A 24,544-nucleotide genomic window follows, 5' to 3' on the forward strand; every position below is an offset into this window, starting at 1 on the left:
CAATAGTTTCTTGGTATCAGCAGAGGTCAGTAGTAGCCTAAGGCTGCATCATACTGCTGAGGCCATTCACCTCACTTAGGCTCATCAGGGAGGCACTCTACTCAACTCCCATCACCAAAAAGAAGAATAAGCTCAATAGTTATTACATTTTAATAGAGTTCATTAGTATGCATGTGATGTGTGATGTATGTAGAAGTGTGGGTGTGATAAGTATGTGTGGGGATCAGGGGACAACTTTCAGGAGTTGGTTCTCTCCTTCCAGTGTGGGTTCTGAGGACCAAACTCAGGTCATCAGACTTGTACAGCAAGTACTTTTACCCACTCAGCCATCTTGCCAGTCCTACAATAAAATATATTTTGAGAGACAGAAAACACACGAACACTGATTTATTTATGTGTCTTTTGGAATAATAGCTAGTTGTCCTCTTACTAGCTTACATATTTTTAAATTCTTAGAAACATCTAGTAATGAATTAATTTATATGAGCCCTTAAGTCACTTTATATACACATTAAAATCAGAAGCAGAAAAAAAAACCCCAGCATTTTAGGAGCTATTTCAAATGGTATTAGCCACATATGAGTTTAAGAACTAGGGTACTTCCTACTAACTATAAGAACAGGAGGAACCTCTAGTCTGGAAAGCCTACGATAAGCCTATGACGAAGTTACAGAATAGTCCTATGACTCAATACAAGCTACAGAACAATGTCTGAATCTACAACCTTGCACTTCCAACAGTCTCTGGCACTAGAGGTCTTGCCATGGGCGGAGCCTATCCTTCTCTGTCCTACCACTGATCTGAGGTTCAGCTGGCCCTTCGGAAATCTCTCCTCATTACTACTCCCTGGTATGATTTAAATATGGAATAAGTGTATTGCCCAACAGGTCACGGGCTGGAAGCTTGTTCTCCAGTGAGGCTGTATTGTGGTTAGAGCATTTAACAGATGGTGCTTAGTTCAAGATAATAAAGGTATTTGGGCACTGCTCCCAGAATAGGATAAACGCCGGTCTCATAGTCAATCAGTTCTCTCAAGTAGGTTGTGACAAAGAGAGACACTTCCACATCAGGTCCTTCAGCACATAACTGATTCTTAGGTGTTTTTACAGAGTCAAAGAGACTGTCACCAGAGGCTGCCTAATTTTCAACATTCAGCCTATAAAAACGTGAGGCAAGGGCCTGGTGATGGCTCAGTGGGTAAGAACACTGACTGCTCTCCCCCAGGACCAGGGTTCAATTCTCAGCACCCACATGGCACCTCACAACTGTGACTCCAGTTCCAGGGGACCTGACACCCTCATACAGACATGCAGGCAAAACACCAGTATACATGAAATATAAATAAAATTTTTTAAAAATGTGAGGCAAATAAACTACCTTTCCTTATCAAATACTCAGACTTGGGCAACAGAAAACAAATTAATACATTCCCCCTGCCAACCACTCACAAGATGATGAGCACCTTCCTGTCCTTTAATGCCGACATTAAATGCCCTCTCCTCACTGAGGATAAAGCTCAGCAGTAGAGAATAATTGCCTAGCATGCAATAGCCTGGGTTCAATTCATGGTACTACAATAATAAATATCCCTTCCTCTACTGTTTTCTTTATATAATAAACGTGTATCAGAAGAGAATAAGGACTCCCACAAGAACTGTGACAGAAGCCATCCTGCTTACAGACTGGAAAAGAATCCCCTGCATCCTTTCCACGTCCGAAGAACTTGAGTGGGGCTGAATTTTAAAGTAATGAACTCATGAATGTGGCTGTTGACAAAAACCCACAGCTCTCCTCTAAAAGGAAGTAAGGGATAGCTAATTCTGGAGCCATTGTGAGTGACCATGTCCCAGGAACATAGATTTAGGTTGCCCCCAAATTCCACGTTCCAAGGTGGAAGTAGTTTCCAAAAGTTTTTATAGTTTTACAGAAGAGAGAAAGTCATCAATCATCAAGGCAAGCTGAAGACACTTGGCAGGTAAATCAGAGGCAGGCACAGGATGAGGGTGCTTTCCTCTAGGCTCAAATGCTATCTGACAGCATCCTTAGCTTTTGGATTGGTATAAGTCAGTTGCCTGCTAAGTCAATAGATTCTAAAAGGTTTTTTTTTGGGGGGGGGGTTGTTTGTTTGTTTGTTTGTTTTCCCCCATTGTCACAAGTTCCAACACAGGGAGACAAACAAGTAACGCTGCTCAGGAGGGCCAGAATTTAGCCCAGGATAAGGTAACTAGCCCATGGGCCTGCAACATTCCGATCTCTCCTCCGCAGTACTGCGATTCTAATCAGCCAGCTGGTTACTGCGGACACAGGCTCCTTTCAGGACTTTTCCTTCACATTCAGGGGCAGCTTCTCTTCCTTGACGTGGCAAAGGAGAACTGAAGAATAGATAAGATTCCGTCTAAAACAGCATTACTCACCGCTTTTACCCAGGTCTGCAGTGCAAAGGAATGAGTATGGCCAACGGATATAAGAAATGTACAGTTTATGGAGAAAAAGAGCTCAAAAAATTATACCCAAGGCATGTGCGAAAAACACAGTGGTGACCATAAAGAGAAATCTTCTCTCCACACTGGGAAAAGAGGCAAAGCCTCATAGATCAAAGACTCCAACTTCAGGAACACAAATTCACTTGAAAAGAGAGAGCTGAGCTCAAAAGGCCGAAGGCATTCCCTGATTGTCAAAAGCAGCTGAAGTCAGGTGTTTCCCAGGTCAGCAGACCAAAGCTGCTGCAACCCAGGTGCCACGGGGCCAGGCTCCATCCTGACTCAACTCCAGAGTCCTGGAGTCCTGTCCCATGGTTCCAGAGCTACCAAGGCTCCCCAAGGTGTGGCAGGCCTGTAGTCTCTACAAGGAAGCCCTGAGAGGCCACTGTGAGAAACTGTGCCGATGAATCCCAAGTTGCCATGAAGACCCCAGGTTGTTGGAAAGAGGCTGCCACCATGGGACAATCTGCCGACAGCTGAACATAAACAAGGTGAGTTGCCCTGACCAGCAGCCTCGGCATAATCTGGGAACTAGTTAACATGTAAATTCTCCGGTTGGTTATGATCAAGATACATTGTCTACAAGCATGAAATGTCAAAGATAAATAAAAAAATTTTTTTTAAATTCAGAGTTAAGACACAGAAATGGTTTTTGTTTTTAACACGCTCTCTAGCTGATTCTTACATGCGCCATGCTCGGCCCTTTTTAGTAAATCTTTTCTTTTTTTTTTTTTGTTTTGTTTTGTTTTGTTTTTTTTCGAGACAGGGTTTCTCTGTGTAGTTTTTGGTGCCTGTCCTGGATCTCACTCTGTAAACCAAGCTGGCTTCGAACTCACAGAGATCCACCTGGCTCTGCCTCCTGAGTGCTGGGATTAAAGGCATGGGCCACTGCTGCCCTCTTTAGTAAATCTTAATCTTGTTAGTACATGAATTTAAAAATAGATTCAGGCTGGAAAAATGGCTCGGCAGTAAAGCTCACCCACTGCTTTCCCAGAGGATCCAAGTTTGGTTCCCAGCACCCACATAAGCTGGCTTACAACTAACTATAACTCCAGCTCCAAAGAATCCAACACCCACTTCTGGTCTCTGAGGCGTACACACACACACACACACATACACACACACACACACACACACACACACACACACACACACACATATACACATGTACACATACACATACCCAGAAGTGAAAACTAATAAATCTTTAAAGAAATGTTTAAAAACTGCTCTGTAGGATGCTCAAAGACCATTTTAGTAAAGATTTGAGAGGAAAACAACAGGGCAGGCAAGCTATAAATCCTGGCCACTGACTTGAGGAGGGAAGTGGGAAAGAGAGAGAGAGAAAGCTATGTCCGTTAGTAAGCAGCCCCATGACTAAAGGGGAGTAGTGCCAGAGGAACGCGCTGAAGCTCTGGCTGGCACATGACAGAAAGAGGCAGGAAAGACAAGGGAATTGGGATGCAGAAAAGCAGAGAAGGGGCTAGTCACCTGAAACTTTCCCCTTCCCCCTCCTATTTAAAACTTTATCACATCAATATAGTCTGCTAATTAATATGTAAGCTGCATTGCTACCCATAAACTATGGTTTCAAAATGCAGACAGACGTAGCAGAGACACAGGGCAGTGGATCTGTACCTGGCTACACGGAGGGCGGGGTTTTCTGGAAAGGAAAAGTATGTTACCTCATTAAGGGCGTACTTACTCCTCTCATTGGCTCAGAAGACTGCCTGCTCTAGGGGTGGTCCTTTAGCAGGGTGATTGACAGGCCCTGCTGGATTAACTCTGCTGGCCTGGAATTTGATATGTCAATGGGGTTGTCCTCAAACTCAGACTCATCTTGCCTCTGTGCCCTGAGATTAAAAGATTAACTCTTAAGAGAAGAGATAACAGTATTTGATGTTTAATTTTTGGAGCGGATCAGAACGTCATGTTCTCTACCCAGAACCCGAAGTGGATTCCTTTAGAAAGGGATCCATTCTCAATGGCCTATAAGGCTCCTGGAACAACTTCTCTTCTGAGTGGGTACCCTAAAACCATTAGGAGATATGCTAAAATTAGAAAATAAATATAACCCATTTTTACCATGAAAATGCAGAGATCTAGTTCCAAAGTTGTTCATCGTCAGGTCTCAAACCTGAGGTGCCTATTTAGTATATCAAAGTGGACCTGGCTGCCAGGTTCTCCCAGCATCCCTCAGTCCCTGCCCCTTACAGGGTTTGGCTGGCATACCCTGCTCCCTACCCTAAACTTCACCAGCCCAAATATTGGGTTGGGCTTCCCTCCCTGTTGGTTACCTGCCCCTTTGGTCCACCCTTTACCTTCCTGGCCCCTTGGTCTGGCTCTACCCAGATGTCTCTGTCTCTGGCTATGCTCCCGGCACCCTTTTTACTTTGTTTTGTTTTGATTTTCAAGACAAGGTTTCTCTGTGTAAACAGTCCCTGGCTGTCCTGGAACTCTCTTTGTAGACCAGACTAGCCTTGAACTCACAGAGATCTGCCTGCCTCTGCCTCCAAGCACTTGCTGAGAGCTTGCATCCTAAACCACAGGCAGGAGGCAGAGAGAGAAACTGGGCCTGGTATGGGCTTTTGAAACCTCAAAGCCCACCCCCAGTGACACACCTCCTCCAACAAGGCCAAAGGCTACACCTCTTAATCCTTCCCAAACATTTCCCCCAGCTGAGAACCAAACATTCCAATATATGAGCCTATTGGGGCCATTCTCATTGAAACCACCACAGGGACCATTACCTGTGACATGACTGTGTGTGAGGAGGGACAGCCATCAGGAGGGACAGCCATCAGGAGGGACAGCAGAATTAAAGGCATGCCCCACCACACCCGGCTTATGCTCTCCCTTTTGTCTACAATAAACCTTCTCCTCCACCATACCGAGAAGCAACCATGTCCTTTCCTTTTTATTTTTTCATTCATTCACAATATGAGATTAGTATCTGGAATCTGAGTCACACCCTTAGGCATCGCTTCAAAGTAAAGGAGCTCATTTAGGAGGAGAAATAAGGATCTAGGAACCAATCTCCAGGCATGCCCAGCCCCCAGCAAGGATATTCCCAGAGCCACTGCTTTTCTGGCCCTTGCCCTAAGCTTCCTAACCAGTTCATCTCCTGGCCTTACACTTTTTCAGATCACCTCCAATTTAAAGCTCTCCTTAACCTCCTGGCCAGAGTTACCTGTTCTCTATCAGAGTTCCCTTCCTTGGACTGTCATTCCTGATGGCTGTTCTTCCTGATGGCTGTCCCTCCTGATGGCTGTCCCTCCTCACACACAGTCATGTCACAGGTAATGGTCCCTGTGGTAGTTTCAATGAGAATGGCCCCAATAGGCTCATTTATTGGAATGCTTGGTTCTCAGCTGGGGGAAATGTTTGGGAAGGATTAAGAGGTGTAGCCTTTGGCCTTGTTTGGAGGAGGCATGTCACTGGGGGTGGGCTTTGAGGTTTCAAAAGCCCATACCAGGCCCAGTTTCTCTCTCTGCCTGCCTGCCTGTGGATGTAAGCTCTCAGCAAGTGCTCTAGCACTATGTCTACCTGCCAGTTTGCCAGCACACTCCCCCACTATGATGATCATGGACTCACCCTCTGAAACTGTAAGCAAGCCCACAACTAAAGGCTTCCTTCTATAAGCTGCCTTGGTCATAGTGTCTCTTCACAGCAATAGAATAGTAACTAGTACAGTCCCTGTGTCTACTCCCTCCATCAAACAATCTCAAATGTAAGCCCCATGTCACACATATCCACACACTCGGCCCTCTCCCTTTATCTTCCTTGAGCAACCTGTGATTAATAAGAAGGCCAGTGAGATGCCACCAACCCGTCTCCATACTAGAGATCAATACACATGGTTGTCAAGGGAGATTCGGAATGGAGGAGGCAGTTATTGAAGGCAGCTTTGACAACAGAGAAATCACTTAAGGCACTCCACAGTTGAGGCTTACCACAGAACGCAATTTAGAATTTTGGAAGTGTCAGATATAAATTTCACAGAGAAATTATCTCTATGAAATTATCAGAAAAAGACATAGAGTGACTGGAAAAGCACTAGACTCAGGGTTTCTAGTCAGGGTCCCCCCATATACACTGAGGCAGGTCATTCTCAAAATACTAGCTGCTTACCAATGGAAGGATGCAAATTCACACATACTAAAAAATTACAGCTATCCATAAAAGCTTTTCCTCCGTCTCTCCAGTTTCAGCTTCCTTCATATTCACTGTTACTTATTGAAGGTTTCCCTTCTCCCGGCGTCAGAAACGACTACAGACTTTGACTTCCCTGGTGCAGGCCAATTGATGGCTCATATTAAAAGTTTGAACTGCCCAAAGGCTCATTTTGATGGACCATTAAACAGCGGGAGATTTTTCAGGCTTTTTCCACCGGAAATAATCTTGGGTTTAAATGGCTGCTTAAGAAGAAGATAAGGAGGTCTGTAAGGTAAGGTGGTTCAGCAGGTAAAGGCACTTCTTGCCAATCCTGAAGACCTGAGTTTGACCCCCTAGGTCCCTCCCACACGGTGGAAGGAGAGAACATGATTTCCACTCATATCCTGTGGCACACACATGCATACACACAAAATGAATAATAGAATATAGATTGATTCCAATGATACACACGTACAAAAATGCTATAATAAAATACTTTAAAAAGAAGAAAAGGCACAGTGAGGGGGTGGCACACACTCCCGGATTTCTGTTAGTTCAAAGCCAGCTAGGTCTGAAGACAGAAAAGAAAGAGAAGGGACCAGCCTGAGCCACACAACACTCTGGAAGCTGATGCTGAAGGAGGGCTGAGTGGTCAGAGGTTCAAGGCCAGCCTCACATACTTAGCAAGTTTGAGGCCAGTCTGAACTATATGAGTCCCTATCTTTAACAAAACAAAACCACACGCATGCACGCACGCACACACGTGTGCACGTGTGCACAGGGTGGGCGGGAGTGAAGAAAATTGCCCCTGCCATTACTGTTTTCTTTCCGATGTTAATTCACTTGCAGGACAGCCACTGTTAAAACACATCAGTGAGACTTTTATGAGCTGCTTTTCACGGCTGGCACCTCACTGACCTGATAATAAAACTCTGTTAAGAACTGGGCCACTCTTTAAAAATATGCCCTGGACCAAGTGGGTGCCACAGTAAACTAAGCCTAAGGAAAGAGGTAGGACACGGGGTCTTTGCAAGATTTAAAAAAAAAAAAAAAGAAAGAAAGAAAGAAAGAAAGAAAGAAAAAATCTGAGCAAGCTCTCCAGTGGAAGAGCGCCAGAACCTGAGAATTTCTGGTTTGTTCACAGAGGTTATAAACACTAACTTGATAGCAGGCTACGGGTTCAATTATATACTAACTTGATATTGTCTTTCCACCAAATTATTGATGAACAGCATTAAGACACTCAGCAGACTCAATTATCAAACCTCAAAACTCTAGTTTGCATTGATTTTCATCTATAAACAGTACACAGCGAGTGTATATTTATCAAGGACAAAGAACACGGAGGAAAAAAGGAATCGATACACCTACAAAAAACAGCACTGAAGAAGACAACGGGAACTAATACGAAGAGCCTACTCATGTTATTGGGCCTTCCCCACAAAGACTCAGCTCTGGACCTGCTTTTCTGTCACTTGGACACTTTAATCTTTCCATCGATGGGAACAATATGTGCATGCTGCCTGTACCTGCCAGGGTGCTCGGACTTCCTGATGAGTACTGGTTCTAGGCCGCACACCGCGATGCCTCCACTCCGGCCCTGACCACTGGGATCTGCGAACGCTGACTTACCTGCGGAGTACAGAGGGCCCGGAAGCACATTAAGTGGAGAGGTGGGGTCAGATGAGGAGATACTGATACAAGAAAAACTACAATGATGTCTTAAATCTAATCCAAACTCTATTTTGGCAATACTCCTAAAACCTTTTACTTCTTGGTCCCAAAAGGTTGAAGAGACTTTTTGTACTGTCCCTTACTGTTTTTGAAACCAGGTCTCATGTAGTAGCTCAGGCTAGCCTCTTTCAATTAGATGTGCTGTGTAGCCAAGGATGCCCCTGAGGTTGTGATTCTTTAGCCCCTGTCTCCTCGGTGCTGGGTTTTCAGGCCAGCACCACCACACCTGGTTTATCCAGGGCTCTGTGAGTGCTAAGCACTCTACAGACTGAGCCCCAGGCCCAATCATTTTTTTTTAAAGTAAGTTATTTCCTAGATCTGTATCTTTCAACAATTTAAGACTTTCTTAACAACATAATAAAACTGGTTTCCTCTAGTGTTTTTAGTTAAACACACCTCCAAACCCTTGGCTTTTTGTCATAATGGAGTTCCCACCCTCAACATACACACTTACTACATTACTAAATCATCTACCTCCTCTAATATCAGAAAAGACTATGGTTCTTCATTCTGTCTTCATGATTAGATTGGATCTCTCTCTCTCTCCCTTTTCTCTCTCTCTAATGTGTATGCATGTGTGTAGGTAAGAGGACAACTTTCAGGAGTCAGTTTTCTCCTTCTACCCCATGGTTTCTGAGGATTCGAACTCAGGTAGTGAAGCTTGCCAGCAAGCACCTTTACCTACTAAGCCATCTCGATGGCCCCAGATTGGATCTTTTAAAGAAAACATGCCTATAACATGAGTTATAATCCAAATATTCTTGTGGTTTTTTTCTTGCAACTGAATTGCTCTAAAACTGAAAACAACAACAAAGCCCCTCTGCTTATGAGGCTGGAATTTAGCTCAGTGTTAGAAATTCACATAGCAAGCACAAGGCCCTGGGTTCAGATCCAGCACTGAGTAAAAAAAAAAAAAAATCAGTTTATCACTTTACTATAAAAGATAAAATCCTCTTCATAACTGGACCTTATGAACGAAACTATCTAGAGCTCTCCAAAAATATTTTCCAATAAAATGAATGTTTTAAGAGGAAAAACATCCTGCCAATCTAATTCTTCACTGTTTCTGTGTCCACAGTATTATTAAGACGCAATTTACCAAATAAGAGAATAAAATAGAAAATAATAGAAAACAATTTGCTTTTACAGAAAGCTGTAAAAAAAAAAAAAAATGTGTGCTTTTACATGCACACACACTGAACAGGCTCTTCCAGACACAGGAGTAATAAATAGAAATAGGGTGATCAAAGCTGACACAACCTCACATCTCATGTGACCCTACATGGTAGCAAAGTTCCCAGCAACTGACATTATATAATCATTTTATAACCAATAAACATGGGTGTAGTACAAAGACCTCTTTCTGTTTCTCCAGTTTTAGCATCACCCACAGTAAAATGTTCATTCCAACCCCTAGGACATCAGGAGCCTTTGGATGTTAAAATAGTAATAGGTGATGGCCGAAAGCCACTGGCCCTTCTTCAGACCCAGATTAAATGCTGCTAAACACCCAGAACTCGAGGGAATTCCAATCTGCCTTCCATTTCAAGATTCTCAGGAGATGGTTGGTGGTTCATCAAGAGGAAAAGAACACACTTCCTCACAGGCAACTCAGTAGATCACCTGTAGTCAAATCTTGGGCCTCACAACAAGGGGCTATAAATTACCTTTCCCTGAACTGACACCTTCCCTGAGCTATCTGTGCCCACCCCAACTACTGACTCAGCATTCTCCATCCCCTCTCCCTCCATCTCTCTCTCTCTCTCTCTCTCTCTCTCTCTCCTCTCTCTCCTCTCTCTCTCTCTCTCTCTCTCTCTCTCTCTCTCTCTCTCTCTCTCTCTCTCTCTCTCTCTCTCTCTCTCTCTCTCTCAATGTGTATGGGTGGGTGTTTTGCCTGCATGTATGTCTGCTCTGTGTACCACTTGAGTTGTGTGCCTGTTGCCAGAGGAGGCCAAAAGAAGGCACAGATCCCCTGGAACTGGAGTTACAGACAGTTGTGAGCTGCCATGTGGGTGCTGGGAATTGAACCCAGGTCCTCTGGAAGAGCAGCCAGTGCTCTCAACCTCTGAGCCATCTCTCCAGCCCTTCAATCTTGGGGAGGCATGGAGACACTCTTCATGCAAGGATTCCCACTCGGGGTTTATGAACACAATCCTTAGGCCTGAAACTAAGGCCTGCATATAATTCAGAAGCTTCAAGAAATGGACGGTCAGGAAAGAAGGATCCTTACCAAACCTGATCACCCAGAGGTTCTTATATACATGCATGTCTTCCCTGCAACTCCAGGGGCACTGTATGGATCACCACCCTCACCCTGCACTACCCAAAAAGAAAGCCAGGGCCAATCAGAAACTCTTTTAATGTCCCATCCAGAAAAAAAGACTGCTGTCTCTTGTCTCTAGGAACGCTTCAAAGCAAAAGTGATAAAAGACTAAGCGGAACAAAAATAAAACACAGAAAGATCCGTTACTATTGTTTGGCTTCCTCAAACTAAAGTCTTGCTCATGGAATACTGAAAGTCATAGCCTTTGGCCACTCTAAGCACCTGATAGAGCACCCACAGATAGAGACATGTGACTGAACTCTCAGGGCCTGAAGTCAGGCCGTCCTGGGGTCAAATCTCAGCTCAATCACATGTTGACTGTGTGGCCTCACACAGATAATTTTCAACACTCTTAAGCTTCAGTTTTCTCATATGTAAAATGAGGGTAATAATTCTATCTACTTCACAGGATGCTTTGTAAAGGTTAAATGTACTATTATCTTGAGAAGCTACATAATACAGACATCTTAGATCTTAAACAAGACCATGGTAAATTCTAACTTACCATATAAAATTATATTTACTATCTGGGCATGTTTAAATACATGGAACATCAATTCAAACATACTGAATGATTTGCCATTTATCTAATGTGGTTTCTTTTGTTTTGTTTTGTTCTGTGTAGCCCTGGCTGATCTAGAACTCACTCAGTAGGCCAGGCTGGGCCAGGCTGGCCTCGAACTCAGAGATCTGCCTGCCTCTGCTTCCAAGTGCTGGGACTAAAGACGTACACCACCATTGCTCAGCTAAGAAGCTTTTAATTTTTAAAGAAACCATATTAGAGTTGGGCCACGGTTCCTAGCACTGGGGAGGCAGAGGCAGGTGAATCTCTGTGAGTTCGAGGCTAGCTTGGTCTACAAAGTGAATTCCAGGACAGCCAGGGCTGTCACACAAAGAATCCTGTCTTGAGAACAAAAAAAGTTGAAAAGTTTCTCCTCCCTACCCCCAGTAGGGTTTCGCCAAAGCTGGCCTCTACTTCCTAAATGCTGGGATTACGGGATTACAGCACCACACCCACTTTATGGAGAGATGGGATCAAACCCTAAACCTGGTGCACGCTAGGTGAGTGCTCTGACAACTGGCCCATCTCCTCAGCCTCATAACCTTTCTTGACGAGGCCAGCCCTTGATTTCCCTGCTGCTAAGCACCAAACGCTCTTCTGGCGGCCCCTCAACAGTCGTCTCTCTCTCTGCCATGTTTATGAGACCAGCTATCGCTGCCTGTCAGAAGTGAAGGTGGTGGTGGATCACACCATGAATGTCAAGGGTGAGAACGTTCCCTCCAACAGTTTCCTCGGTGCTGTGTGTGTGTGTGTGTGTGTGTGTGTGTGTGTGTGTGTGTGGTTACACAGAAAGAACGTGCTTTGATTTGCAAAAGAGCCATTTGCAACATCTGTCCCAAGGCAACAAGGACATTCCAAACACTTCTCCAGCTATAATTTAGGTTTAGCATCATTGCTATCTGTCTTATTTTTCTAGGGAGAGTCTGATCACACTTTTTTCATATTCCCTCTCACCCTGCCCCATATTGCTAGGTCAAAAGGACTACTTCAGTATTCCTCTCTGAGAACATGGTCCTGTCCCAGCTGAGTACTCTAAGCGTAGAGTACCCCACTGTCCAAAGGCTCTGGGCTGACCTGCTTTTGGCTAACCTGATTTTCTTTCTCCTTAAGTAAGCTAAGCTAGCAATGGCCTTTCTAGACTGCTCCCAACTGCCACAGGTACAAGCTTCCAGGTCCCAAGCCTCACCCAACGCCCCCACCCCCAACTCACAATCCGTACATCTGATTATGGACTGGCCAGTGATTCTGTGTCTCTCATTTCTTCCAATGACACAATGAGTCTCTCCTTCATACAGTGAGGTCAGGGGCTAGACAAAGCACTACTGTGCAGTTTATCAGCCTAACTACCCACCTTCCTCATGCCAAAGCACTATTTATCCATGCAGTAAGTGTTGAGTATCTCATGCAAAGCAGTAGCACCCCTTGGGAGGATGGAGTGTAATGACTGCCCCTCAGAGTTCATCTTCTGGAATGAGAAGTATGACTACTACACACACAGTAAGACAGAAAAGAAACAATGTTCTGATGGGAAGTGCCTGTAAGATTTGAAAAAGATATTATAAACCCACTGCCAACACCCCAGTATTGAAAGAGGAATTTTCAATACCTCTCCCCTCTCTCCACCTAATCTATTTACCACATTTTTAGTTTACATAATTTCTTTTTATTTGTTTTGTTTTGTTTTTTGGTTTTGAAACAAGCTTGAAACTCAATATGTAGACCAGATGAACCTCAACTGGTAGAGATCTCTCTGCCTCTGTCTACTGGGTACTGGGGTTACAGGAGGGCATCACACATGGCCTTTACACCATTTTTTAAAAAAATATTTTATGTGTATGAGTGTTTCAACTGCATGTATGTCTGTGCACCAGGTGCATGCTGGGTGCCAGAGGAAGTCAAAAGAAATCATTGGATCCTTTAGAATTGGAGTTACAGATGTTTGTGAGCCAACACATGGGTTCTGGGTATCAAACTAAGGTCCTCTGGAAGAGCAGCCAGAGCTCTTAACCACTGAGCCTTCTCTCCAGCCCTGCCATTTCTTAAATCTGTGTTCTCCACTCGGCATTTATGGTTAATCCAAGTCCTAGCAAACACTCCTCTCTTGTGTTTTCACCCCATCTCCAGCGCTTCCAAATAATCTGTGATTTCTGGATTCATAAATCTCTCCAACTTGCTTTTTGTCTTGGGTGACCTCTCTGTCACAGAACATCCACACCAAATCCCCTCAAATGTCCCTCCTCCCTCAAATGTCCCTCCTTCCTCAAATGTCCCTCCTCCCCACAAACAGCAGCTGGAAGGAGTCTGAACTTAGTACTGGGTGGGATCTTTAAGTCATGCACTTTCCGGAGTTTACACACCTAACAACTTTCGAGTCAGAAAATAGGAACATGTTCTAAAATATGACTCAAGAAGCTGTATCCAAAGGGGAGAACAGCAGCACAGACAGAAGCCATAAAATACCTTGGGTTTGGGAAGAGAGCAAGCTAGTTGTGACTGCCATGAGCAAAGGAAACTACCAAGAGGCTATGCCTGAGCAATGAGTTCAAACGGAAGGGAAGCCAACAAGCAAAGAGAGGCCACAGGGGTTGGTTTCCGAGACCAGCAAACGCATAAGCAAGGCTTGAGTGGTGGGTCTTTGTGAATGGGTGCATGAGGTAGGAGCAAAGTACAAACAACTAACTTCCTGCCTCAATCAGACTGAGAAGGTGGAAGAGAAGGCAAGCCTTAATCATCTCATCAACAGCGAGGAGAGGATCAGAGAGACCCAGTAAAAAGATCCCTGAAATCAGAAAACCAGGTGCCCAGGCCCAGCTTTGCCCAGAGGGGCTTGGGCGGGCACAGCGAGTCACCCAACCTCCCTGGTCTCAGCTTTCTCATTTGTAAACTGAAGCAGTTGAACTGGCTGACCTCACAGGTCCCTCAGTACCAAACTAGACCAACTGTATATTATTTCTGCCATTAGAACACTCATCACGGCCGAAAAAGGAGGGGAGAGGGGGTCCCTTCCAGTCTCTTTAAGGTTTTTTTCTTCCTCATCTTCAATTTTCTGTTTCCTAAACTTACTACAACGTTGTGCCTCCCACATCACAAATTCAACACTTTCCTATAGAATTTCACTAATGAATTAAGTTTAAAGAGGAGTTGATTACAAGAGGTGGGGGTGTAATTAAACGCCCTTGCTTCACCTTTGTGGGACCAAAATTCATCTTGAAATTCTAGTTATGATTTTACAGTTTTGTCCATTAGTTGTTCGCCCCATATATACACAGCTTTAAGGTCAAAATACTGTCCATATAAGCCACAAAAATGTAAAAAATCAAGAAGGGCTATTTCCTTCTTTTCAATATTACCCACTGAAGCCTGGGACGCGGGTAATAATGTTGAAAACAGGGTTTTCTGTTTTGTTTTGTTTAATTTGTAAAGCATGTACTTGACAGTGCAGCTTGCTGAACCGCACAGAATTCTTGGCACTGACTTCCACTGAAGACATTTCCTAACACTGCATCCAGAGGCCCCAGAACTCCAGGAAAGGCACCAAATCCAGCAAACACGGATGCAATTTCAGTCTGCCAATATTTGATCCTATGCACCAGGGGCAGAACGGAGTAGTCACACAACTTGAGAGAAGCACAATGGTTCCGAAAGCCTCATCGACAGTCACACAAAGTTTAAAACAGAAAACTTGGTACCCCTCCCTACCTAGATGCAGGGTATCACGATGCGCTTCCCGGGCAGTGGTTTAAGCTGCTACACACGGGACTGCACACCTGAGCGCCCGACTCCCCCCGCAGGGCAGCAGCGCGCCCGCAGGTGCAGGAGACGCCCGGGGCGAGGAACTGAGCCACACGCCGAGCGCCGCGAAGCCAAGCTTGGCTTTCCCGCACAGCCTCCCTCTCCCGCCCCCCGCCCGCGTGCGCGTCCCGGCACCCGGTACCTGCGGCGGCCGTTCGGCAGCTCCCGCCCGCGATCCCCGCGCCCGCTCGTCCGCTCCGCGGCAGCTACCTCTCGCCCGCCTCTTAGCCGCTGCGCTCCGGCCACTGCGCATGCTCCGCCCGCACCCCCACCCTTGGAATCCACTTGCCGGGTTTTAGTTGCTGCACCCAGGGGAGAGGCCGCCAGACCTTTGGGTTCAGGTGAAAGGAGGCTGGCAGGAGCCGGAAAGGATTAGGCGAGGTGGACAGGCGCAGCAGGGGCGTCATCCCTCCTACCCACACTTTACTCAGCTTAATTACGACCATCTGCACCCCTGCGATGAGTTTAGCACGGCGATTCTCAAGCAAGGGGGCATCGGGATAACCCGGAGGCTTTATTCAACCAGCTCTCAAACCCAGAGTTTCCACGTCTGTCTGCGCTTTTCTAATGCGTTCCCTGGTAGCTGGTGCCACTGGTGTGCTTACCACTTTTGAAAACTGCAGCCCGAAAGACAAAATATGTATTAAAGTAAAACAATTTCTCTCTTCCTTCTCCCCTTTGGAGAATTCAGATAATCCTTCCTCTTCATTTAATGGCCACACCTATTTAAAATAAATAACCAAAGCCCACACTCAAACAAAGGTGGGATCTTTTGCTAGCGCGTGTGAGTCGAGCCAATGGAATGCGGCTTCAAGGGTTCTTGTATACTTTGCTGGTGGCATGGTCCCTAGCTGTACAGGGAACCCTGCCACCGTTTCGCTGCCCTTAGACCTAAGGTCCTTTGTGCCTGCTAGCATCTAGTCCAGAAAAGGTAGCAATCAGGAATACGGCTGGAGAAGGTGACTGAAATTATTTAAAGTCCAAAAGAACTGGATGAGTAAATAAATATGGAAGTGGACCAAAGAGGAGTGAGTGAGAAAAGGATTTCTCCCTGCCTAGAAAACCCCATACCCTAGAAAGTCCCATAAACTTCAAGTTTTTATCTGAGCTCGGATCTACAAGAGGAATTGTGTTCTCACAAAATATTTACTTAAACTAAACATGTATGTACAACTTGATCCAGCCACCCAGCCATTTTATTCTTAGCTATTATCCAAGAGAAATTAAAATATATGACCACACAAAGATTTGCATACTAATGCAGGGGTTTTTTGTTTTTGTTTTTGTTTTGTTTTGTTTTGTTTTGCCAAAGTCTGGAAGGAATTGACCATGAATAGGTTAATGAACAACAAATTGTGCTAGATCAGTACAATGGAATACTACTTGGTACTAAAAAAGAATGACCTACTCAAATGCTTCAGTCATGTCATGTCTTTCTGTACCCAGAGGGCAAATACACAGAGACACATGGACAGAAAGAAGCTGAGATTGGATGGTCTGGGCTCCAGAATGGAGAAGCCACAGCACCCTGAAAGCTAAGTGTGTGTGTGTGTTATGTATGGTTGAACAGGGGAGGTGTGGTTATTGCATAGAGCTGAAGGAGGCAGGCTTAGGAGGTCTCAGCAGGAGAGCAGTCTTTGTAGGGAGGCAGTCTTCAGGCAGAAAGCTATGGTGACACCTCCAGCACACACTATCAACCCTGTAAATGGTCCACAGGGAGGCTTGGCTATTCCTTTGAGCCTGACCCAGGGAAGGCTTTGCCACCTCCACAGGGCTGAGGCACTGGAGTCCTTGACATGGCCCACCCGAAGTCAAAAACTACACCTCCACTCAGGACTTCATTTGTTCCCCACGATAGATAAATCTCAGAATCCTAATGCTGAACTGAAGGGACCAGAGAGGAAATACACAGCGTAGAGCTTCATTTCTGTGAAGCTGAGCCTCTAACGACAAAAAAGAAGTCAGTAATTGCCTGGGCCAGAGGTGGAGAAAGACTCAACTGCGACAGGACAATGAGAATCTTTTGGGGGTCATAGAAATGTTCTCTTTACTGACAATAATGATGATTTTCATGGATATATCCAAATTCCAAAGCTAAAGTGGATACTTTAAATACATAGTTCATTTTCTATAAATTATTGACCAATAGTGTTGGAAAGAAAATAATCAAGTACACTTATATTCTATGTATGTAGTAAAAATATTGACCAAGATAAGTCCATGAAAAAAATGCAGAACCCAAATGACATCACTTGATTTGGAGGGAAGGCAAAAGAAATTCATTCCCTCTAAAGGAAGGTAAAATAATCAGTTGTTAATCATTTGCAAAAGTAACTAGCCCCAAGACACAAATTGTTGATGATGAAAATCCAAGTATTTCCCAGAAATTTCTCCCGAATCTAAAATAGCAGAGTATATCATTAGAAATGCACATGATTATAAATAAAATTGTAAGTGGACCTGCCTGGTGATGTAAGCCTATAATCCTAGCTACTGGAAAAGCTGAGGCAGGAGGATTGCACGTGGAAGACCAGCCTGGACAACATAAAAAGATTTTTACAAGAACGTGGGCTGCATCCCAAGTACGAGGAAGGGAAAGAAGGAGAAAATGGTTGCCTGCTCAACTGACTATATACATCACCACAATGAAACATAAGATTTTCAAACTCAGGGAGAAGGCTGGGCATGATGGCACATGCCTTTAATCCCAGCACTGGGGAGGTAGAGGCAGGTAGAGATCTCTGTGAGGTCAAGGCCAGCCTGATCTACATAGTGAATTCTAGGATAGCCAGAGCTACATAGAGAGATACTGTCTCAGATAGATGGATAGATAGATAGATAGATAGATAGATAGATAGATAGATAGATAGATAGATAGATAGATGCCTCATTGAGACTAAAAAAAAAAAAAAGGAGGTTCCAGGTCAGAGCTCTCAGCTCAGATCATATTTGATAAAATTACTCTACTGAGAATCATTTAAAAGTAATTAAAGCCATGCCTGCCTGCAATCCCAGTACATGGGAAGTAAGGCAAGATTAAGAGTTCTAGGCCAGTCTTTGCTACATAGCACGTTCAAGGTCTACATACCCTATCTCAAACAAACACACAATGGGGGGGGGGGATGACTGAAGTAGCCTCAGTAGCAAGAATTCACAGGGAAGAGATGTTGTACTTAGTAAGCGCGAGTATACTGTGTTTATATAACCATGAGCTGGAGAGATATCTCAGTGGTTAAGAGCATTTGTTGCTCTTGCAGAGGACCCGGATTTGATTCCCATCACCCACATGGTAGTTCACAATCATCTGTAACTCCAATTCCAGGGGATATGATGCCTTCTTCTGACCTCCTCAGACACCAAGCATACACACTGGTGCATAGACATACATGCAGGTAAAACACTCACCCACAAAGTAGAATGAAATCTAATTTAAAGTGTTTTAAAATAGAGATCAGTAGTAAATATGTGTCAAAATTAGCCAGAGCTCCCTAGAGGCGCAGAACCAATAGAGTGAATATATGTTACAAAGGGGACGTATTAGATTGACTTGCACAACATCTGCAGCGCAGTTTGGGTAGTCAGCAAAGGCTGTCTACACACTGGTGAGGTTGAGAGCGCTGTAGCAGCTCCAGTCCCTGAGGCTGGAGGTCTCTGCAATCCCAATCTGTCACTGGATTCCTGGAGAGACGCTGTTCTTTCGTCCACACTGGAAAGCTGAAGAGGCTGAGCTCTGATGGCAGTAAAGAATGGTACCACCATGGCACCAGCAAAGTAGATACACTCACCAGCAAGCGGCAAAGTCATGCAGGTGAGAAGCAACTTTTCGATAGGGTCTTCTTATATCTATCTGCATGCCACTCGGTGAGGGGGCATGCCTTAGAGGAGGCTTTCCCATCTAGGTTAATCCTTCCAGGAAATACACATCTTTACAGTTGATTCCAGCCAGAGCCAATCAAACTGACAGCCAAGATTAATTACTATACCATATGCTCCAGTTTTTCTAGATAATTCCCAATTCTGAATATTTGCTATCACATAAATTAGGTTCAATCATATATACCAGTTGTTGTTTAAAAAAGAAATGTTATCAACTAAAACCAAAGTGGGAATATTTTCTGTATCTTCTATTGCTTGTGTAAAATAATAGTAATAATAATAATAATGATAATAATAATAATAATAACTAAGTTATTTGGCTCCTATTTAGTATAAGTCACCATTTTCAGCATTTTCAGTGTTGGGTTTTTTTTTTTCATAGAATATCCATAACAGCCATAAGAAAGTATCTTCATTTATATGTAATTTTTTTTTTGGGGGGGGATGAGTCAGTGGGTAGAGTATTTGCCGCACAAGCCTTGAGGACTAGAGTTCAGATCCTCAACAGGGTAGCCAATATAGGTGGGTATGACAGGCACCAGTCATCCCAGCCTGGGGGGGGGTGAGGATGGAGTCTCTCTGAAGGAAGCTGGCTAGCCAGACGAGCTGAATGGGAGAGCTCTGTGTTCAGGTGAGAGGTTCGTGCCTCTCTATATAAGTTGGAGAGCACTCAAGGAAGACACCCCACGTCAGCCTCTAGCTACCACACACAGACACACATGGACCAAAAAAAATCACATTTTTGCATAACAAAACTAAGTAAAAACTAAAGGCAACTAAATAACTAAACCGTCTTTTATATAAAGACAATCTTCTCTGATTCCACACTTTGCAAAGATTCAGATGGATTATGAGTTTATTTTGCTAGGCTCTTTGGTAAGGGAAGAGCTACCACAAAGAGAAACCTCTAGCGTTCGCTACCATCACTGGTAATGTTCAGCCATGGGTTAGGTTTTGTTTCTTGTGGGTTTTTTTTTTTTCTGTACTAACTACTGCACAGACACACAAGCACAAAAGACTAGGATTCCAAATCAAGTTCAATTCCAAAGTTCTGTTATTACCACAATATTAGTCCTTGAAAAGGTATGTCTTTATTCTGTTGACATCCTGGACTCTTAGCTAGCATTTACTTCCCAGAATCCAAGGTTTCAAAAATACTTATAACTACAACCAGTGGCTGTCCCAGGCACCAGCTTCACTTTGAATTTCAGTAAAATCAGATCCATTAAAAACAGTTTAGCGTGCTGGAGAGATGGCTCAGTGGTTAAGAGCACTGGTTGCTCTTCCAGAAGTCCTGAGTTCAATTCCCAGCAACCACATGGTAGCTCACAACCATCTATAATAGGATCTGATGCCCTCTTCTGGCATGCAGGTATATACATGTAGAGCACTCATATATAAAAAATATATAAATAAATAAAATTTATAAAAAAACAGTTTAGCATATATTAATTGCACAAAACAATGGATTTCACAGCAACCTTTTCATTCATGTACATAATATGCTTTGATCATATTTCAACCGCCCCCATTACCCTCTCTTGTCTCCTTGTCACATTTCTCTTCCCAAATACTTCTCTTTCTATTTTCAAGTTACTGTTGTTTTTAATCTAGACTCAACATATGAGAGAAAACTTGCTATTTGTCTTTTCTGAGTCTGGTTTACTCAGTTTAACATAATGATCTTTGGCTCCACCCATCTTCCTGCAGATGTCATTATTTCATTCATCTTTATAATTGAATAGTACTTCGTTGTGTAGATAGACCATACTGTGTTTATCCACTCCTCTTTTGATGGGCACCCAGTCTAACCATGATGCATTTTGAATGAAACCAGGCAATAGAATATAAACACACTGAGTTTATTTGGCTATTTTTTTTTTTAGAATAAAGTAGAGAAAAAATAAATACAAGTGAAAAGGGCAATATTCAGTTTAACATTCAGTTCAACTCTTGATTTATGTTGATTTTCTTTTTTAAAAACATCATTTAGAGGAGAAAAGAATCACCTAACAAATAAGGCAGAGATGAAAAATCTCCAACCCTCTTTGGATCCTCGCCTTCTCCTGTAGGGATGCTATGGGCATAAAACCTATCTAAACCTTTGGGGATTTGAAATTGTAATTAAAATGAGAAACTAAACGGGCAGTCCAGCTTTTGAAATAGACACGCCTGAGCAGGTGGAAGTCAAACTGCACAATTATCCTAGAGTAAGTGAGCATAAGCAGAGGTGGGGAAAACAAACCTGTAAACATTAGCTGAAACAGATGGCAAACGATCAAAGAAGACCGGAGGGGGGGCACGGCCGAGACGATACACAGTCCCCACGCGCCTTTTCACCTTTTACACACAAAATGATACACGAAAATGACAGCATTTCAAAATTCTGGACAGTCAGCAACATATCAACACAGGGGCGTGATTTGCCCTGTTCTCTTACATTGTCTTCCTGGAAAGCCAAAACTAGTATTTGCCACATTTACCTGTAACTAAATTATATATATAATTTGAGCTTCCTTTCTGACTTATCTGTGCCCAAAACCTCAGGGCATGTTTCTAGGAATCCATTTTCAAGCTCTCTCCAGACTGTTGCAATGCATGTTCAAATTCCAGAGCTTTCTGTACCTTACAGCTTGAAGGGCTACCTGGTAGACAAAGTATTTTGAAAACAGTGAAAAATAAGTATTCCAATCATTACTATTATATTTCATACACTCTTAGGGTCATGGCCTTTGTAATGTCAATAATATTAATTTGTTACCTATACAGAAAGCGTCCACACATATGAAGTAGTCTGTGTCCTTTACAAATTGCTTCCAAATTCAGTGACGTCGTAGCCTTCGGTAGGTGTGTGTGTGTGTGTGTGTGTGTGTGTGTGTGTGTGTGTGTGTAACTGTCTCAGAGATGGAAAGACACATGGCTTTACTGAGTGACTTATAAAACTGAGTAGATTTGGTCTGTGTTGTAATTGGGTGTTTCCAATGTCTCAACTAGGTGAAAACAGGTGTGTTGGTGTCATTCGGCTACGAGGAATCGTTCGTTTTCCTTCATAAGGTTTCAGAATGATGGTTTGTAGTTACACTGTTCATTACTTGAGACTTTACCCAACAGACATGTTCTCCCTTGTAACTTTAAACCCATGTATGACAATATCCAATACATAACCCCATACCGAAGAAGGGAATGGGTTAATCAGATTTGAGTTTTGAAAAGGTTGTGTTTTACTATGTAGAACAACTCCAATTCACAACTGCGTTACACAAGCACTTATTTAAAACATCAGCTACAGAGGGCTAGTGATATAGCTTGGTATCAGAGAGCTTACCAAGTATGCACGAGGCCTTGTATTCTATCGCCAAAATCACAAAAATAAAAAGACACAAATCGCCGGGCGGTGGTGGCGCACGCCTTTAATCCCAGCACTCAGGAGGCAGAGCCAGGCGGATCTCTGTGAGTTCAAGGCCAGCCTGGGCTACCAAGTGAGTTCCAGGAAAGGCACAAAGCTACACAGAGAAACCCTGTCTCGAAAAACAAAAAAAAAAACAAAAAAAAAGACACAAATCACAAACCAAATACAGAAACTTTTGAAACTATTTACATTCCTGTCTCACCTAGGATTTACTAAAATGCATACCCTTTATACTGTGCATTATACAGTGAAATCCTAAAAACAGGAATGCTAACAATGGGTTTTGATGGGATTGGCACAGCTGGCAGACAGTTCCTCCAGCCTCTAGCCAGCAAGTAACAAAGGTCTCAATGTGGTTGTAGTGCCACCTACTGGTCATTTATATATATATATGACTAATGAAAATTTTCAGGTTGGTGTCCCTATGTTCGCACACCTTAAGATACAAAGCTTAGCAAATACCAGGGACATGGGATATACCCACACCAAACTTTCTACTTCTAAAGCTTCACCCCCCCCTTCCGACACTTCATCTCCTCAAATAAGAAACAAGCATGTATAAGGCCCCAAGTTCCAACTAGAGCTCTACAAAAAAGAAAAAGACACAAATTACTGAGTGAGTTTGTATACTAAGATAGTGTCCACTTATGAACAGGAAGTAACTTCTAGAACTGTTTACATTGTTTATCTCACTTAAGATTTATATTTTATCGTTTATAGTATGTATATTAGAATATACATGATTAATAAAAACTGTGCATAAAGACATATACTTCCGAGACCTAGTGGCACACAACTGTAATCCCCACATTCAGGAGGCCGGAGTGAGCTGCAGACCAGCCAACATAGTACATACCAAGACCCTGTCCCAAACAAAACAAACAAAAAATAAGACATCTATTTAAAATTTTTCAACAATACTAACCTAAAAGAAGCATTGAGACCCCCAGTATGAAGAATGGGTTGGAGAAAAAATTAAACACACAAGGGAAGCCAAGCTAGACAGGGTCGCATGTGCTCAGACTAGCCTTGAACTCCTGTTCCTCCGCCTCCACCTCCCAAAGACCGGGATTACAGACTTGCACTAACACACCCTAGAATGCTTCTGAAGCAAAGTAGTCAAGACACGAGGATTGACTGAGAGCAGATGTGGTAATGAGATCTGGCAGGAAATAATGGGTTTGACATTTAGGAAATAGCATTTTAGATATACAAGCCATAGTAGTTACAGATAAACTGATATTATGTCTGGGATTTTACTTAAAACTATCCAACTTGGGGAAAGAGGCGTAGGAGGGGTGGTTATAAATGTAACAAAGATTGATGAAAGCTGGGGGTGTAGTTAGGGGTAGAATACTTGCCCAAGGTGCCTGGTCTGATGCCCAGCTGGGGAAGGTGGGGACATAGCATTGACCAATTGAAAGAACTGTTGGTTAGTGGTAGACATAAGGAAATTCTGGATTTTTATCTACTTCTATTTATACTTGAAACTTCTCATTTTAAAAAGTAAAGCAAAAAAAAAGTGCCGGAGACCATTTATGGTAGAAAAATCTAGGAAAGAGATAGGCAGATGAAATATAAATCCTGGGGCTGGAGAGATGGCTCAGAGGTTAAGAACACTGGATGCTCTTCCAGAGGTCCTGAGTTCAATTCCCAGCAACCACATGGTGGCTCACAACCTTCTGTAATGAGATGTGGTGCCCTCTTCTGGTGTGCAGACAAACATGCAGACAGAACACTGTATACATAATAAATAAATAAATAAATCTTTAAAAAAAAAAAAAAAAAGAGCCGGGCGGTGGTGGCGCACGCCTTTAATCCCAGCACTCGGGAGGCAGAGCCAGGCGGATCTCTGTGAGTTCGAGGCCAGCCTGGGCTACCAAGTGAGTTCCAGGAAAAGGCGCAAAGCTACACAGAGAAACCCTGTCTCGAAAAAACCAAAAAAAAAAGAAATATAAATCCTGTAGACAGGATAGGGAACAAGTAGTGAATTCTAGGATGGTCAACTGGTGGAAAGTTAGCTGGTCTTGAGAAGGAATAAAGTTACCCAAGTGTGGTGGGATATATATTTCATTATTATATATATAATTTACCTGAAGATCAGAGAAACAAAGGAACAAGCCACCTCTTACCTCTAGGACTCCTCTGTCTTTAGTTCCTGTTTCCTCACGCCTTATAGACCTTTTCTGCCTGGCTGTCACTTCACGCAATTA

At 43.4% G+C, this 24,544-nt stretch overlaps 1 protein-coding gene across 6 annotated transcripts in view; it reads right to left on the bottom strand.

The window, feature by feature from the left end:
• Pls1 (plastin 1) overlaps positions 1 to 24,544 on the bottom strand; it is a 110,091-nt gene that overhangs the window by 78,575 nt on the left and 6,972 nt on the right. For 4 of the 6 annotated variants that reach the window (XM_052717161.1, XM_052717181.1, XM_052717194.1 and 1 more), the window contains exon 1: positions 15,189 to 15,274. The exons of 1 other annotated variant lie outside the window; for it this stretch is intronic. The gene's annotated coding sequence lies outside the window, so the exon portion shown is untranslated. Of the gene's footprint in view, positions 1 to 8,164; positions 8,268 to 15,188; positions 15,275 to 24,544 lie in introns of those variants that run through there. One more of the 6 variants, XM_052717171.1, reaches the window with a different exon arrangement.

The sequence above is a fragment of the Peromyscus californicus genome, unplaced genomic scaffold (genome assembly GCF_007827085.1).
Source record: "Peromyscus californicus insignis strain IS unplaced genomic scaffold, ASM782708v3 Scaffold_11__1_contigs__length_118956290, whole genome shotgun sequence".
In the NCBI taxonomy this organism is placed as follows: domain Eukaryota; kingdom Metazoa; phylum Chordata; class Mammalia; order Rodentia; family Cricetidae; genus Peromyscus; species Peromyscus californicus.